We start from the raw sequence: 13,253 nt of genomic DNA, 5'->3' as shown, positions 1-13,253 counted from the left end.
GGCAGCCAGCATGAGGTCACGCAGAACGCTCGAGGTAGGTCAGGCTCCAGGCCAGAGCCTCAGTCTCCTCGCTCCGGTCCAGGGCACTTGGTCTCCGCAACCAAACTGGCCCGGGGCCATCCATCCCTCAGCCCCACCAAGGCGCTGCTCACGGGACACACACAGATGGAGCAGACGTCCTGCCCTCAAGGAGCGCCTGGGGGAGCTTCGAGAAGCCGCCTCATGTCTTCTTTCTTACTCCTGCTGTCAGACTTCTGCGATGCAGAAATATTCTCAAAAACAGCTGTACCAACAAACTCTAATTCTGACAGAAGAAAACAAAAATCATATACTAAAGAGAAATAAACTAAAACATTAGTGGTGGTGAAGTAAAGGGATTTTCATCAGAATTTTTCTACGTTTTCTGATCTTCCCACAATGAACGTATTTCCAGCTTCACCTATTTCTGTAGCAAGGAAGTTGAACACTTTCTTTTCGTAATAATAATAATAATAATCAAGAGTCTGAAAGTCATTTTCACATACATTAGCTTATTTTATCTTCACAGATATCTTAGGAGGAGGTATTACCATTATTCTAACCTCCCATTTCACAGATTTAAAAAGTGGAGCTGAGAGAAGGTACAAATATTTCCATAGCCTTTTTTAAAAAACTTAAAAAAGAGTTTTCACAATATTTATGGCAGACATAACAGTTTAAAGAAAAATTCACCTGAAGTAATGTCCTCATTCAGCTTAGGAAAATATCACCAGGACCATTGGAAGCCCCCGTGTGCTCCTCCCACACCTCAGCCCTCCCTCCTCTGAGGAAAAAAACACTTCCTGGGCATTTCATGTTTTTAATTCACATGCATTTTTATACCCACGTACGCATCCTCACTTCAGTATTTCGTGTTTCTTTAAAAATTTTAAATATTACAGAAAACACTAAACATACACCCAAGAAGAGCAACCAGGATCATAAGCTTCCACGTACCTGCCGTCCAGCTTACACATGACCAGCCTTTCTGCCTGTTCTCAAGCTTTAAAACCTCTATGCATTCTTTAGCTCAGCATTAGGCTGTGAAATTCATCCTTGTTGACAAGCGTGGCCCCAACTCGCCCGTTCTCACTGCTTCATCGCAGCCACTGTGACGACACCACGGTTTGTTACCTCATCCCCTTGCTGACAAACATTTAGGCTGCCTTCCCTTTCTTTCCCGCTTTTATTACACTAGCACTGCTGCTTATAACCATGCTGCCACCAGCCCCCTGTGAACCAGAGCAGGGCTCCCCTGAGTCTGCACTGGGGAACAGCTGGAGCAGAGGCAGGCGCAGCTCTGCCTTCGCCAAACGGTGCCAGGTCACTTTCCAGAGCGAGCCGACAGTGCACATCCCAACAGCAGTCCAGCTGTGCCTCAGATCCTAATGCACTCGACCCTGCCAGACTTCAAAATGTTTTCCAATCAGACACGTGTAAAATCATTTCAGATTCTGCTTCTGAGTTTCTCCGTATCTCCACAGACTTTCACATTCTATTCTACTTGACACGTCTCAGTGCCATGCTCTGAGGAGACAGACCGAGGCTCCTCCTTCTCTCTGCCCCTCGCCGCCCCTCCACTGTGCTTCCGGACAACGGTTTCTCAGCTCCCGGCTGTGCACCCACCACCGAGGCCTCCCTTCATGGCCTCCTCCAAGAAGAAATCAGAGTCGTCTTATGAACCCGACAGGCATCTCTAGGCACCTGCCACACAGCCACCGCCGGGCCCACCAAGGGCGAGCAGCACAGGAGGTACAGCCGTGCCCTGGAGGAGCCGGGCTGTGGGCAGAGGGAGGGGGCAGACTGGGCAGGTGGTGGGCTCTGGCGGCCCAAAGACCCGACCAGCTCAGCACACGTCACATCACTCTTGAGGCCCTCCTCTCCATTCCTCTGGGCTGACGTGCCGTGGCTAGAAAGTGGATATCCCACAGGGCCGGCGAGCCTGGAGAGCTCCCAAATGGGAGGCTGAAGCCGACAGAGCCGCAAAGGGGGCCCAGGGCCACTCCAGCGTGCATCTTGAGTTAAGCCTTGAAGCTGGTGCAGGATTTCCCTCAACGCGCAGTTCAAACGTCACTTACTCTGTGGCAATGTCGCCACCTCTCGTGGGCAGAACTGCGTCTTCTGTGTCCCCAGCCCCCGGCCCGGCCTTCCTCCAGCTCTGCCCGCAGCCGCCCCGTCCCGCGGTGGACAGGCTCCAGGCTCCAGGAGGGAGGTCTGTGCCCGGAAGAGGAAGAATGGCAGCTGACATTCACTAAGGCACTGGCCTCACCCCTCGGTAAGTCTTCTCTACCGGCGTCTCGGTGATGGTCCCTGAAAGCAGAGCCTGGGACGGGGATCCGCGCACTGAACCTTTCCCTGTGGGTCCTCCCAGGACAAAGGCAGTGAGCGAGGCAGGACAGGTCTGGGGTGTAAGGGAAGGACACATGTCACTGGAGACCGGCTTCCTCAGCCTGACCCACAGGGAGCCCTGGTGTGTGGCTCCGGCACAGCTGGCCCCGCTCTGAGGCAGGGGTGGCCTCCAGTGCCACCCCGGGCGTTGGTCATGGGCTGCTGGCCGCTTGGCGGGAACGGGGACGGGGGAGTGGAGCAGGGAACCAGCTGGCAGCTGGACGCCTCAGTGGCCAACGCGCACCGCGGCTGGGGGACGGTGCACACAGCGGCCTCCAGTGCCCCTCAGTCTCCCCTTTGCCAGCTCTTCCTCTTCCGGCCTCCGAGGGGCGCAGAGCTCCAGGCTCAGTCCTGACCCTGCCCTCTTCAGTCTACTCTGACTGCCTAGTCATCTGATCTAGTCTCAGCTTTAAATCCATGGTCTAACCATCTAAGCACGATGACTTCCAAGTTCTTGTCTTCAATCCCTTACTCTAGATCCTGCCCAACATCTCTACTTGGAGGCCAGACAGGCCTGGCAAACTCGGTACATCCCTAACAGGTCTCTTCCCACCCCCACCCCCCCGCCCCGGTGCTCTTCACCCACGTGAATGACACCATCTGTCAACAGCAGGAACACGGACAGCAAAGCAGACTTCCCTCCCTGCCTCTCAGGCCCATCAGCTGGGTGGGGGGCCCGTCTGGGCAGAGACACAGTGCTGCCCCCCTGTCAAGGGCAAGGCTTCCTGCAGTGTGGGTGGTGTCCCCTCTGTGGCTGTTAAGTAACGAAGGATGAAAACCTCGGCCAGTGCAGAAAAGATTACTCTCTGCTTGATCTTCACCACCCAGTTCTATGTCTTAACTGTGGCGCTAGCTCCAACGTGTTTCTTTAGATATGGCCTTAATGCTCATGAAAAACAATCCCCTGCCTAACTGGAAACTAGAGGAGAAACTCAAAGAAAGGAACTGAGAACGTGTTTGAAGACAACGGTGCACTATACAAATATCAGCTCCTGGGGTTACTGCCAAAGGGTAAACAACTCTTTAAATTCCTAAGACTTTAAATTTTAGAATAGTCTTAGATTTACAGAAAACCGCACAGATAGTACAGAGGTCCCATACATGTCCCATACCTAGTTTCCCCTATTATTAAGATCTTACATTTGCACGGTATATTGCCACAATTAATAAATCAATATGGATATATTATTATTGACCAAAGCCCATGCTTTATTCAAATTTCCTTAATTTTAATGTAGTGTCTTTTATCTGTTCCAGGACCCCACTTCGAGTACCACATTTAGTCATCACGTTTCCTCAGGCTCCTCTTGACTACAACAAGGAAGTCTCTCAAACGTCCCTTCTTTTCGCTGACTTGGACAGCTCTGAGGAGAACTCGTAGGTGTCCTCCAATGAGGGTATGTGTGATGTTTTCCTCGTGGTAGGCTGGAGTTAGGAGTTTGGGGGGACGACCACAGAGGTGAAATGCCATCAGTGGTACACTCTCTCAACATGACCTGTCGCTGTTGAAGTTTGACTTGGATCACCTGGTTAAGTAGTCTCCGTTCAGTTTCTCCACTGTGAACTGACTCTGCCTTTCCCCCTTTCCTCACCTGTACTCTTTGGAAGGAAGTGACCACGGGCAGCCCACACGTCAGGACTGGCGTTATGCTCCACCTCCTTGAGGGAGGAGCGTCTACATAAATCACTTACAACCCTTCTGCTCAGGAGATTTGCCTTTTCTCCACTAATTTTACCGGTATGGACACTAAGAGAATTAACGGATGTCTGCTCTACATTCTGGGTTATAATCCAACACCACTCCATGTATTTTGCTGCTCAGACTGTTCCTTCTTTGGCCACTGGGAGCAGTTTCAGTTGGTTCCTCCGTCCCTTTGACACACCCCCGACACTGTATGTGTTTCGTTTTGTCTTCTGAGTGCCATCTTTTTTTCTGACACCACGAGATGCTCCAGACTCATGTGTATTTCCTGCTCCAGTCCTTCAATAAGACATTTCTCCATGGAACCCTGGTTCCTTTTATTGGAAGATGGTACTAGAAACTAAGGTCTGCGTCTAGATCCAAGAAACCAAGATCTAGGTGTGCTCATTGCTACTTGGGTAGGTAAACGGCTTTTGACATTAAAAAAATCAACAAATTACAAGATGAGCCTGGGACATCTTAGTATCCCACAAGGCAAAACAGATACCAAAAGACCTCTAGACCCAACTGGAAAGGGCTCCCAGGAACAAAGGACGGAACAATTTGAGCAACAAAAAGTGCAAGGCGCTGAGACAAGTACCTTAAAATTCATGTATGCTAAAATCCATGAGTTCACGACAATCCTAAAAAATAAAATCCTCACTGTTAACTTTTAGAGAATGGTATAGAACTTTCTGCCCTGAAAACAGGCACAAAAAGGGGGAAAAAACCAAAACCCACATTTATCCTGCCATTATTTACAAACACTACCCCATAACAAACAAACAGTTGATGAGGCAAAGTTTTTCTTGGTGTAAGTATTCCAGTTAATAAATAAAGAAGGAACGACAAAATTAGGATATCAGTTTGCAACTACTAATGGAACCATGGCTGTAGGTGAAAGGTTGATGGGACTGCAGTATGAATGGATCAAACTGACAATCTCTAACTCACCAATGTAAACATCACAAAAAGGCAGACAATCATGTATTACGTGCCTCCTGATGGAAGTGCATGACGCCATCCATGAAGCAATTCCAAAACTACCCACCCCCCCCCGCCCCCCAAAAAATCAAACTTGAAGTCTCTAGACCTTAACAACTAGTTTATAAGAAATACAGAAGACAGAAAAACAGACTAAAGAACATCCTGGGGATGTAATCAGGAAAATCCACTTTTCCTACAGAATTTCTCATGTTCTGGGTTTTCCTAAAGCAAGGAAAACAATAAAGAGATGAGGAACCTATAGATTAAAAGATTTAAAGGGCATAGCAACCTAATGCGATTCATGTAACGGACCTTGTTTGGATCTGACTCTCAGAACTCAAAAAAAAAAAAACCTCAATTTTTTCTAAAAGGTAAAAGATTTCATAGACCTTTCACCAAAGAAGTTATATAGATGACAAATAAGCACATGAAAAGATGCTCAACATCATTTGTTATTAATAAATGCTAACTAGAAGCACAGTGTGACAACCCTACTGTTGAGTCATTAGAATGACTCAAATTAACTTCTGAGGATACTTATTAGCACTTGTGTTCAAGTCTCAGCTTTTTTTAACTGATCCTTGTACTCCTCTGAAAGAAACAAAGGAAATATATTACCTGTTCCCCCTGCTGTAAATTTCATAAGTATTAAGTCAGGTCCAACAGTGTCTTTCAATAGAAAGGCTAAAGGGACTTGGGCTTTTATCCTGTTGGTAATGAAGGCTGTTGTTCTTTTTAACATAGGTACACTTTACGTAGGTATCAGATCATTGTGATACCCATTATGCACAGAGTACTGAGAGCATTCTTTTTCAAGCTTCAAGTTACATTTTAGTTAGAATCCGTTAAATCATAAGATAATGTGCCAGGCAGTGTATCTCAAAGAAGGACCTAAAAACGTATCAGATTTGGGGGCATGGTTTGTGGGGCTGGAATACGTGGAATTTGAAAAAAGCATATTAAGCATAATTAAAGCATACTAAGTATAATTGCTTTGATTTACTTTTTAAAAACTTGTTATTAAAGTATACTACACATGCTTTAATTGGTTTTCAGTCATTTCTTTTGAAATTTCAAACAACATTAAAGGAGGATGTAAGATTTTATCACTGGCTATCATACAGAACTAAACATTTCTTGTAAAACATGATTCACACACATACACAAAAAGCTCAAAACCGGTGTCACATGCACCAAATTCGATTGAAACACTGCATTACTATTTCCTTTTACACATTTTTATTTCTTCCCCCCAAAACCGTGACTGTGAAACAACCCCACTGTATGGGTATTAATTCCCATACTTTAGAATTAATTTCTCAATAAGTAATATGTTTCTGGTTGGCAAGAGAGAAGAAGAGTGTGTGAAAAAATGGACTCAGTGCTTGATTTTAAAAAGGAAAGGGAAAGGAAAGGAAAGAAAAAGGCCGCACGTCTACTGTTTTCACAGTGGGAAGAGCACATCTTTGTGTTGTTCAGCCTTCCAGCCTGGTGAGCCTGGCTGGAAGCGCACAGAGAGGACTCAGGTGCCAGCAGCTGTAAATAAAGCCGATTGCCTGAAGTACCAAAAGAGGAGAATCAGGCAGGAACAAATGAGAAATTAACGTATTCTGAATAAAAAGCATTAATCAGCAAAGGTCGCTAATTTCCTAGAGTCATTATTGTCTATTAGCAAATGATACTTTTCCCCCCTTGGATTTAGATCTGATTCTAATGTGGAGGTAGCAGGGATCCCAGCTAAAACCAGGATCTTCACATGGACCGCACTAGAGGTATGCAGGTTAATTTAAGCCAACAAATATGTTAGCTTCCACAATATAACTCATACATTTTATTTCTTCTTGAATTTCTTAAAATCTCTTCCCAGTCTCTAAAATAAAAACAGAAAAGCATACACTGAATTGTCAACCCACCACATTCATGGGGTTTAGACTCCTGAGAAAGCATCATCTATCCTTTTTTAATCATCATAACTTGTTATCTAAGCCCCTGATAAATCAAATTTATAATTCAAAATGTTCTGTTCTAAAACAAGGGAGTTAACCTCCTATATCTGTAGGGAAATGGACAGACTACAAAAACAACTGATTCCCAAAAGGGCCTGGTACCTGGAGCAGGCATTATCATCTTCACTTTATAGAAAAGGAAACTGAGGTTCAGGGAGGTTCACTTGCCCAAAGTACCCAAATAGCAAGAGGCAGAGCAGGGGCTGGGAACCAGGTACCTCCATTCCTAGTCCAGTGTGTTTTCCTACCTATCAATATAAAGTGAAGTAAGGCAGAATCACTTCATGATCCTATTTGGGGTGTGTGTGCGGGGGAGGAAAACACCTATTCACCCTGGGAAAACTACTGTATTTGTGAAGGATGCTCAACTTGTTTTTTAATTAGAAAGCTGAAATCTCTAGTCTAGAATTTTTGCCTATCCAAAATGAGCTATGAAAAATATTGAGAAAACTAGAAAAAAGTCTTGGGGCAGAACCAGGAGACATAAGCGCAAATTATAAGCCCAATGTTTACTGTGAAAGAGAACTTTCTAACAAGGAGCACGGCCAATCACTGGAAGGGGCTGTCTTCAAAAGGCAGCTGGAACACTGGAAAGGGTTTAAAAAAGAGGCCGGACAGCCAACTGCCAAGGGTACCTGGAAGCAACTCATCTAACCAGTTGTGTGTGTCTGGGGGTGCTTCTGGATTAGAACCAGAGGACCTCCACATCACCATCCACCCAACTCCAAGATGACAAATCGAAATTAAACGTGGCCTTAGTACCGGTGATGCTACGGCCTCAAAAAACAAAAAGGCTGATCTTAAGCTCTTAAGCGTCTACCTACTGATGAACTGCCACTAAATTTGCTACAGGGAAATTCAATTATTCAAGTAGTTAACTTGGCCATTTGAATTAAAAATTTGTATATTAAATATGATAGTAACCTTGTCAACCAGGTGTGTACTTCAGTCGTTTACATTTAATCTAGCAGATGCTCCTCTTCAATTCTCAGAGCAACTAGTTAAGATAGCAGCATTCTCAACATCCTGCTCTTTAAGATCGCTACCTCTCAGTCACCACCTTTGATCGGTGGCCAAGTTTGCCAGACTACCAACTGAAGACAGAACGTCAGCTCACCTCCCAACAAGCTGGCTCTCAGCCCAGCCTAAAGTACGCCTCTCAGATCCAAGGGAGCAGGGCAGAGCCAGAACTGAGAAGCCCTTCTCACTGACAACAGAAAGCCCAAGTTCCACTCTGGTCTCTAACACCCTGCATCTTCATTTTGTCTGAAAAAGTAAATTGGCCTAGACCATTTCTAAAGATACTTCCAGCTCTAATATTTTGACACATTGGATTCTAATTGGTCAAGTACTAAGCAAATACAGCCTAGTCACTCCTAAGCGCAGTATCCTGCAAAACTTCAACACATTTGCCACCCAAGAAAAAAAACCTAGCACGTGGATCATGACATAACACCTGGTAGGAGGGTGGGTAGCTGATGGGAGTTGAGTGAATATGTTATAATAATTCAACCAGAGTTAGGAGCTAAATAAAAGTTTCCTCCTAAGCACTCATAATTTTAAAAACCTGAGAGATGTTACTTTTTAGGTAATTAGTTCAAGACTTACATACAGATTGAGTTTCTATGTCTAGTGATAGTTAATTTTATGTGTCAAATTGATTGGGCCCCTTTTGGATTTCAGAGGCAACGTGCTCCTAATCTGGGTGTGACACTCTGGCCTATCTACCTAGGGACCCGAAAAGCTGACGGTTTTGAGTGGGGCCCAGAAGTTAAAATATCTTACAATTTTCTCAAATATTCATATACGATTTTCCCTCTTAACCTTCCTTCTAGTCGTGTAAATATACACTAAGTAAAGTTCAGACATTACAGAAGTATGTAAGTAGAAAAGGAACATTCCCTGAGATGCTGTACTTCTGAAACAACGATCTTAACTACTTGGTGCACATTCCTTCAGATTCATACTTTCCCTTCGCTGGTGAACAGACCTGCACGACTCCTTAATCCAAATAACTGTGTATTCGTCCTCCTCTTTCCAAAAGCTAAGTTCCTCACATCGCCTCACAACAATTCCATTTCCTGTCATCATCTCTGCACACACTAGTATCTTGTTTTCGAGCAATTTCTCACTTCTGAATTCTGTATTTAAACTGAACCACAAACTCATGGGCAGAGGGAACACCCCCCGTCCCCATCTTGTTCCCACATCACAAGACCCTGGTGCCCGGGAAGAGCAGCTCCTTAATACAGCTCGTGTTAACCAGCCAGGACTTCCTTTAGGAGAGTGAGGACCCCTCCCTCAATGGCGCCACTGACTGACCTTCACCAGAGCCCGTGGATGGTTGTCCTAAAGGACTGCCCCACCAGAGAGCTCCTCGGGGCTCCTGGAACTGACACAGCTTTCAGTCAGATGAGAGACGGCCACAGGGAAGAGCTTCCCAACGTTCTCAACTGGCAGCAGCATGAGGGCACGAGGCAGCCCTGCTGACGGCACAGCCTGGGGGAACAGAGGGATCAGAGCGCATGCGAGGACCGGCTTCACCACGTGCGAGCCACAGCTGAGCTGACCGCCCGTGGGGAGCTCTTCCTGCCCAAGTACCCAGTGCCCCTGCTTTGCCCCCGCCCCCACTCTCAGTTACCCCACACGTTGCCGAATCCCCAGTGCAGCGTGTACCACACTGTGCCGTAACCCTCGGCATCTCAGTGCCAAGCACAGTCCCAGCCCCGAGGGTAGTGCCTGATTGTTGTTTGGACTGAATTGAAGTGCAAAAGCAGAGAGCTCACAGATGGAATCACAGATTGGTGTTTTTTTTTTTTTTTATTGAAATACAGTTGATTTACAATGTTGTGTTAGTTTCAGGTATACAGCAAAGTGATTCAGTTATACTCTTCTCCCTTACAGGTTATTACAAAATACTGAGTATAGTTCCCTGTGCTATAGTGTAGGTCCTTGTTGGTTATCCATTTTACATATAGGAGTGTGTATATGTTAATCCCAAATTCCTAATTTATCTCTCCCCCCCATTTTTTCCTTTTAATCAGTTGGCAGATAGCATTGACCATGGTTATTCTTTCAAAATTATAATATTTGTGTCACAAAAATTGAGTAAAGAATGGATGTCTGTGAGAAAACAGAAACGAAGATGGTGCAGTTCCGTACAGAAAACCATAGTTATATTAAAATTAGCTGAACTTTCTCTTACTTCTCAGTCAAAGGGAGGGAGACCAGTATTTTAAAAATTATTGTTGGAGAATCCTTGGTTGCATTGCACTGTACATTTGGTTGCATTTCAATTTTTTAAAGCATGGTTATTAGGAAGACAATACCACATGGGAGGTATGAATCACCTACGGGAGGTCAACTCAGAACTAGGTTTTAGGCAATGTTTGTGCTTTTGAAGCTCAAAGCAGCACCGAAGAATTCTAATTAACTTGTCCTCATAACATCCCTGGGAAACTTCACAACTTTCTCAGAAGTCGGGGAGCATTTTCACATAAGACAACATACATCAAAGTTTTATCTAAGACCTTTCCATGACTTATCTATAAGCCAGCACGAAGATTCAGGCTCCTAAAAATCGGTCCAGAATACCACACTGCTTTTGAGTGATTAATTTCAACCACATTGAGGTATAGATTGAACCACTTTTACAAAAACCAGATGGTCATTGAGCATTATGAAGAAGTCATATCCACCGAAAAAAGAAACAAACAAAATAACAGAGAAAGGAGGTGTAGTCTCCACCTACTAGGGTGATTCCGGAGAACAGCAAAAGTTAGAAGACAGCACTCTACGTGAGACAAGTGAGAAGGTCAGGCTCAGGTAAGCTACAGACCAGGTGATGAGTCTCTAAGTCGCGGAGAGCTGACTCTCTGCTGACTGCTTGGAAGGCCCCGCCCACACCCTCTGACCAAGGCTCCACCCCACACAGGTCCCTTCAGCGCCTCCAAATGAAAGGGCCCAGCACAGCTCCATCTCTGGCACTCACCACTGTCTGACATATTCTGTTTACTTCTTTTTTTTAAAGTATTTTAAATTAATTAATTAATTGGCTGCATTGGCTCTGTTGCTGCGCGTGGGCTTTCTCTAGTTACGGTGAGCGGGGGCTACTCTTTGTTGTGGTGCACGGGCTTCTCACTGCGGTGGCTTCTCTTGTTGCAGAGGACGGGCTCTAGGCGCGCAGGCTTCAGTAGTTGTGGCACGCGGGCTCAGCAGTTGTGGCTCGCGGGCTCTAGAGCGCACGATCAGTAGTTGTGGCACGCGGGCTTAGTTGCTCCGCGGCATGTGGGATCTTCCCAGAACAGGGCTCGACCTGTGTCCCCTGCATTGGCAGGCGGATTCTTAACCACTGCGCCACCAGGAAAGTCCCTCTTCTGTTTACTTATTGGGTTGTGGGACACTTTACACTTACAACCCAGAATATGTGCAACAGATGAAAGTAAGCAGCACAGGCAAACATTCACTGCGTTTTATGCGAACAACTGGTCAACCTGAACTACACCTACCTGCCGATGTTCTCTTCTCAATTGAGAGGCCTTACTGAGACCTTATTTTCTGCTTACTTATTTCAATACACAGCCGAGAACACCACGTTGTCCCATCAATGAGTCCATGTTAAGAAATGAAACGTCATTATTCTTTTAAGTTATATGATACACAGAAATACACAACATAAACACAACTTATAGGAGGGAAAAACCCAGCTGAGTTTCTTATCAAATTGATTTATGACTCTTTCACACTTTGAAAGGCTAGAAGTGAAATTCTGCGTTACCAAAACTATTACCAGGATGACTTACGTCATTTCCAACAATGCAATTATTAACAAAAAGTACTGGGGTGGCTAGCCTATAGAATTAATAGGCAAATGACACTGGGCTTACACCCCAATTAAAATGTACAAGACACAGTAGAGGACCCTGAGGCACTTCTTACACTTAGCGGGCATTTGCCCCGCGCCGGACACCATGCTGGAGCCTGAGAGACAGCCGAGGCTGACACTTGGCTCACACGCCCGAGAGGCCCTCAGGACAGGGAGACAGGCAGGTAAGTAACTGTACAACCATGGGCTCAGCGAGGTGCCAGAAACACTCTATGCAGAGAGAACGCGTGGGGAGGCTTCCTTAGCCACAGATCCCTGCGGGAAAGACATTCTCAGGTGTCTCCAAACCCCCAGGGCCAGGGGAGCTTAGCATTCCCTGCTAAAACACTAATTATCTAGAATTCCTTCAACAAGCAAGAGACTTCCCTTCTGCCCAGTACTCCCTTTCAGAATGAAAACTGGGGTGGGCTTTTTGACAGCTACAAACAAAAAATTATAATTATATATTCCCTAATATATTTAGCATTTGAGATTTCCCCTTCAAAGTATTTCTCAGTGTTTAGTTTTCTGTGCATATGTGCTTCTGCAGTATAACTTACCATTCACTGGATCTCAGTCAATAGCCTGAGATACCGGAAATGTACTTTCAGTCCTTTTTACACCTAAATTCCACTTTAGCCACTCGGTGTTTGCATCTAGCTCTATGTTCCTAGTTATTAACGCTCAGCTTCTTTGCATCTTGCTGAAGGATCCACTGCGGTACACATTTCTGGAGCAAACGTTCTTTGTGAAGGGAATCATCAAAGGCAACGGTGGCCAAAGAATTCAGCCACTATTTTACTAACCTGTAAAAAACAAGAGTCAATTCTACTCCATCGTGAGTACCGTTAACCAAAAACGGGACACATGCCTTGCCCGCCTCTGGGTGAGTCACACAATCTCCCTGAGCCTCAGTTTGCTCATCTGTAAACAGAGGCATCAGCACCTAACTGACAGGACTGCTGCAAGAGTCAACTGCAGAGAAGAATAATTACCATTCATTCTGGACTCACCATCTGCTTGGTTCTTCACACATAGCACCTCATTTAATCCTCATGCCAAAGCCCTATTGGGTATGGAGGACCATCCCACCGCAAAGATGAGGAAACTGCGGTTTCGAGGTGCTCAGCAGTTTGTCCCAAATCTCTCAGCAACTGGGAACAGAGCCAGGGATGACCCTGGTCAGTCAGACCCCAAAGCCTGTCTTAATCTCTAAACTGCCCTCTCCTTCCTGTTAGAGACGATGCAAGTACAGCCCGGGGGCCAGCGCCCGGACGGGTCAAGCCCCATAGACAGCATCCACATTAGT

At 45.6% G+C, this 13,253-nt stretch overlaps 1 protein-coding gene across 4 annotated transcripts in view; it reads right to left on the bottom strand.

Moving 5' to 3' along the window:
* The window catches only part of TULP4 (TUB like protein 4), a 229,156-nt gene that overhangs the window by 83,828 nt on the left and 132,075 nt on the right, over window positions 1-13,253 (bottom strand). The gene's annotated exons all lie outside the window — the stretch shown is intronic.

This window comes from Stenella coeruleoalba (assembly GCF_951394435.1).
Source record: "Stenella coeruleoalba genome assembly, chromosome: 12".
NCBI classification, from domain to species: Eukaryota; Metazoa; Chordata; class Mammalia; order Artiodactyla; family Delphinidae; genus Stenella; species Stenella coeruleoalba.
This window is presented reverse-complemented; position numbering and strand designations above follow the sequence as displayed.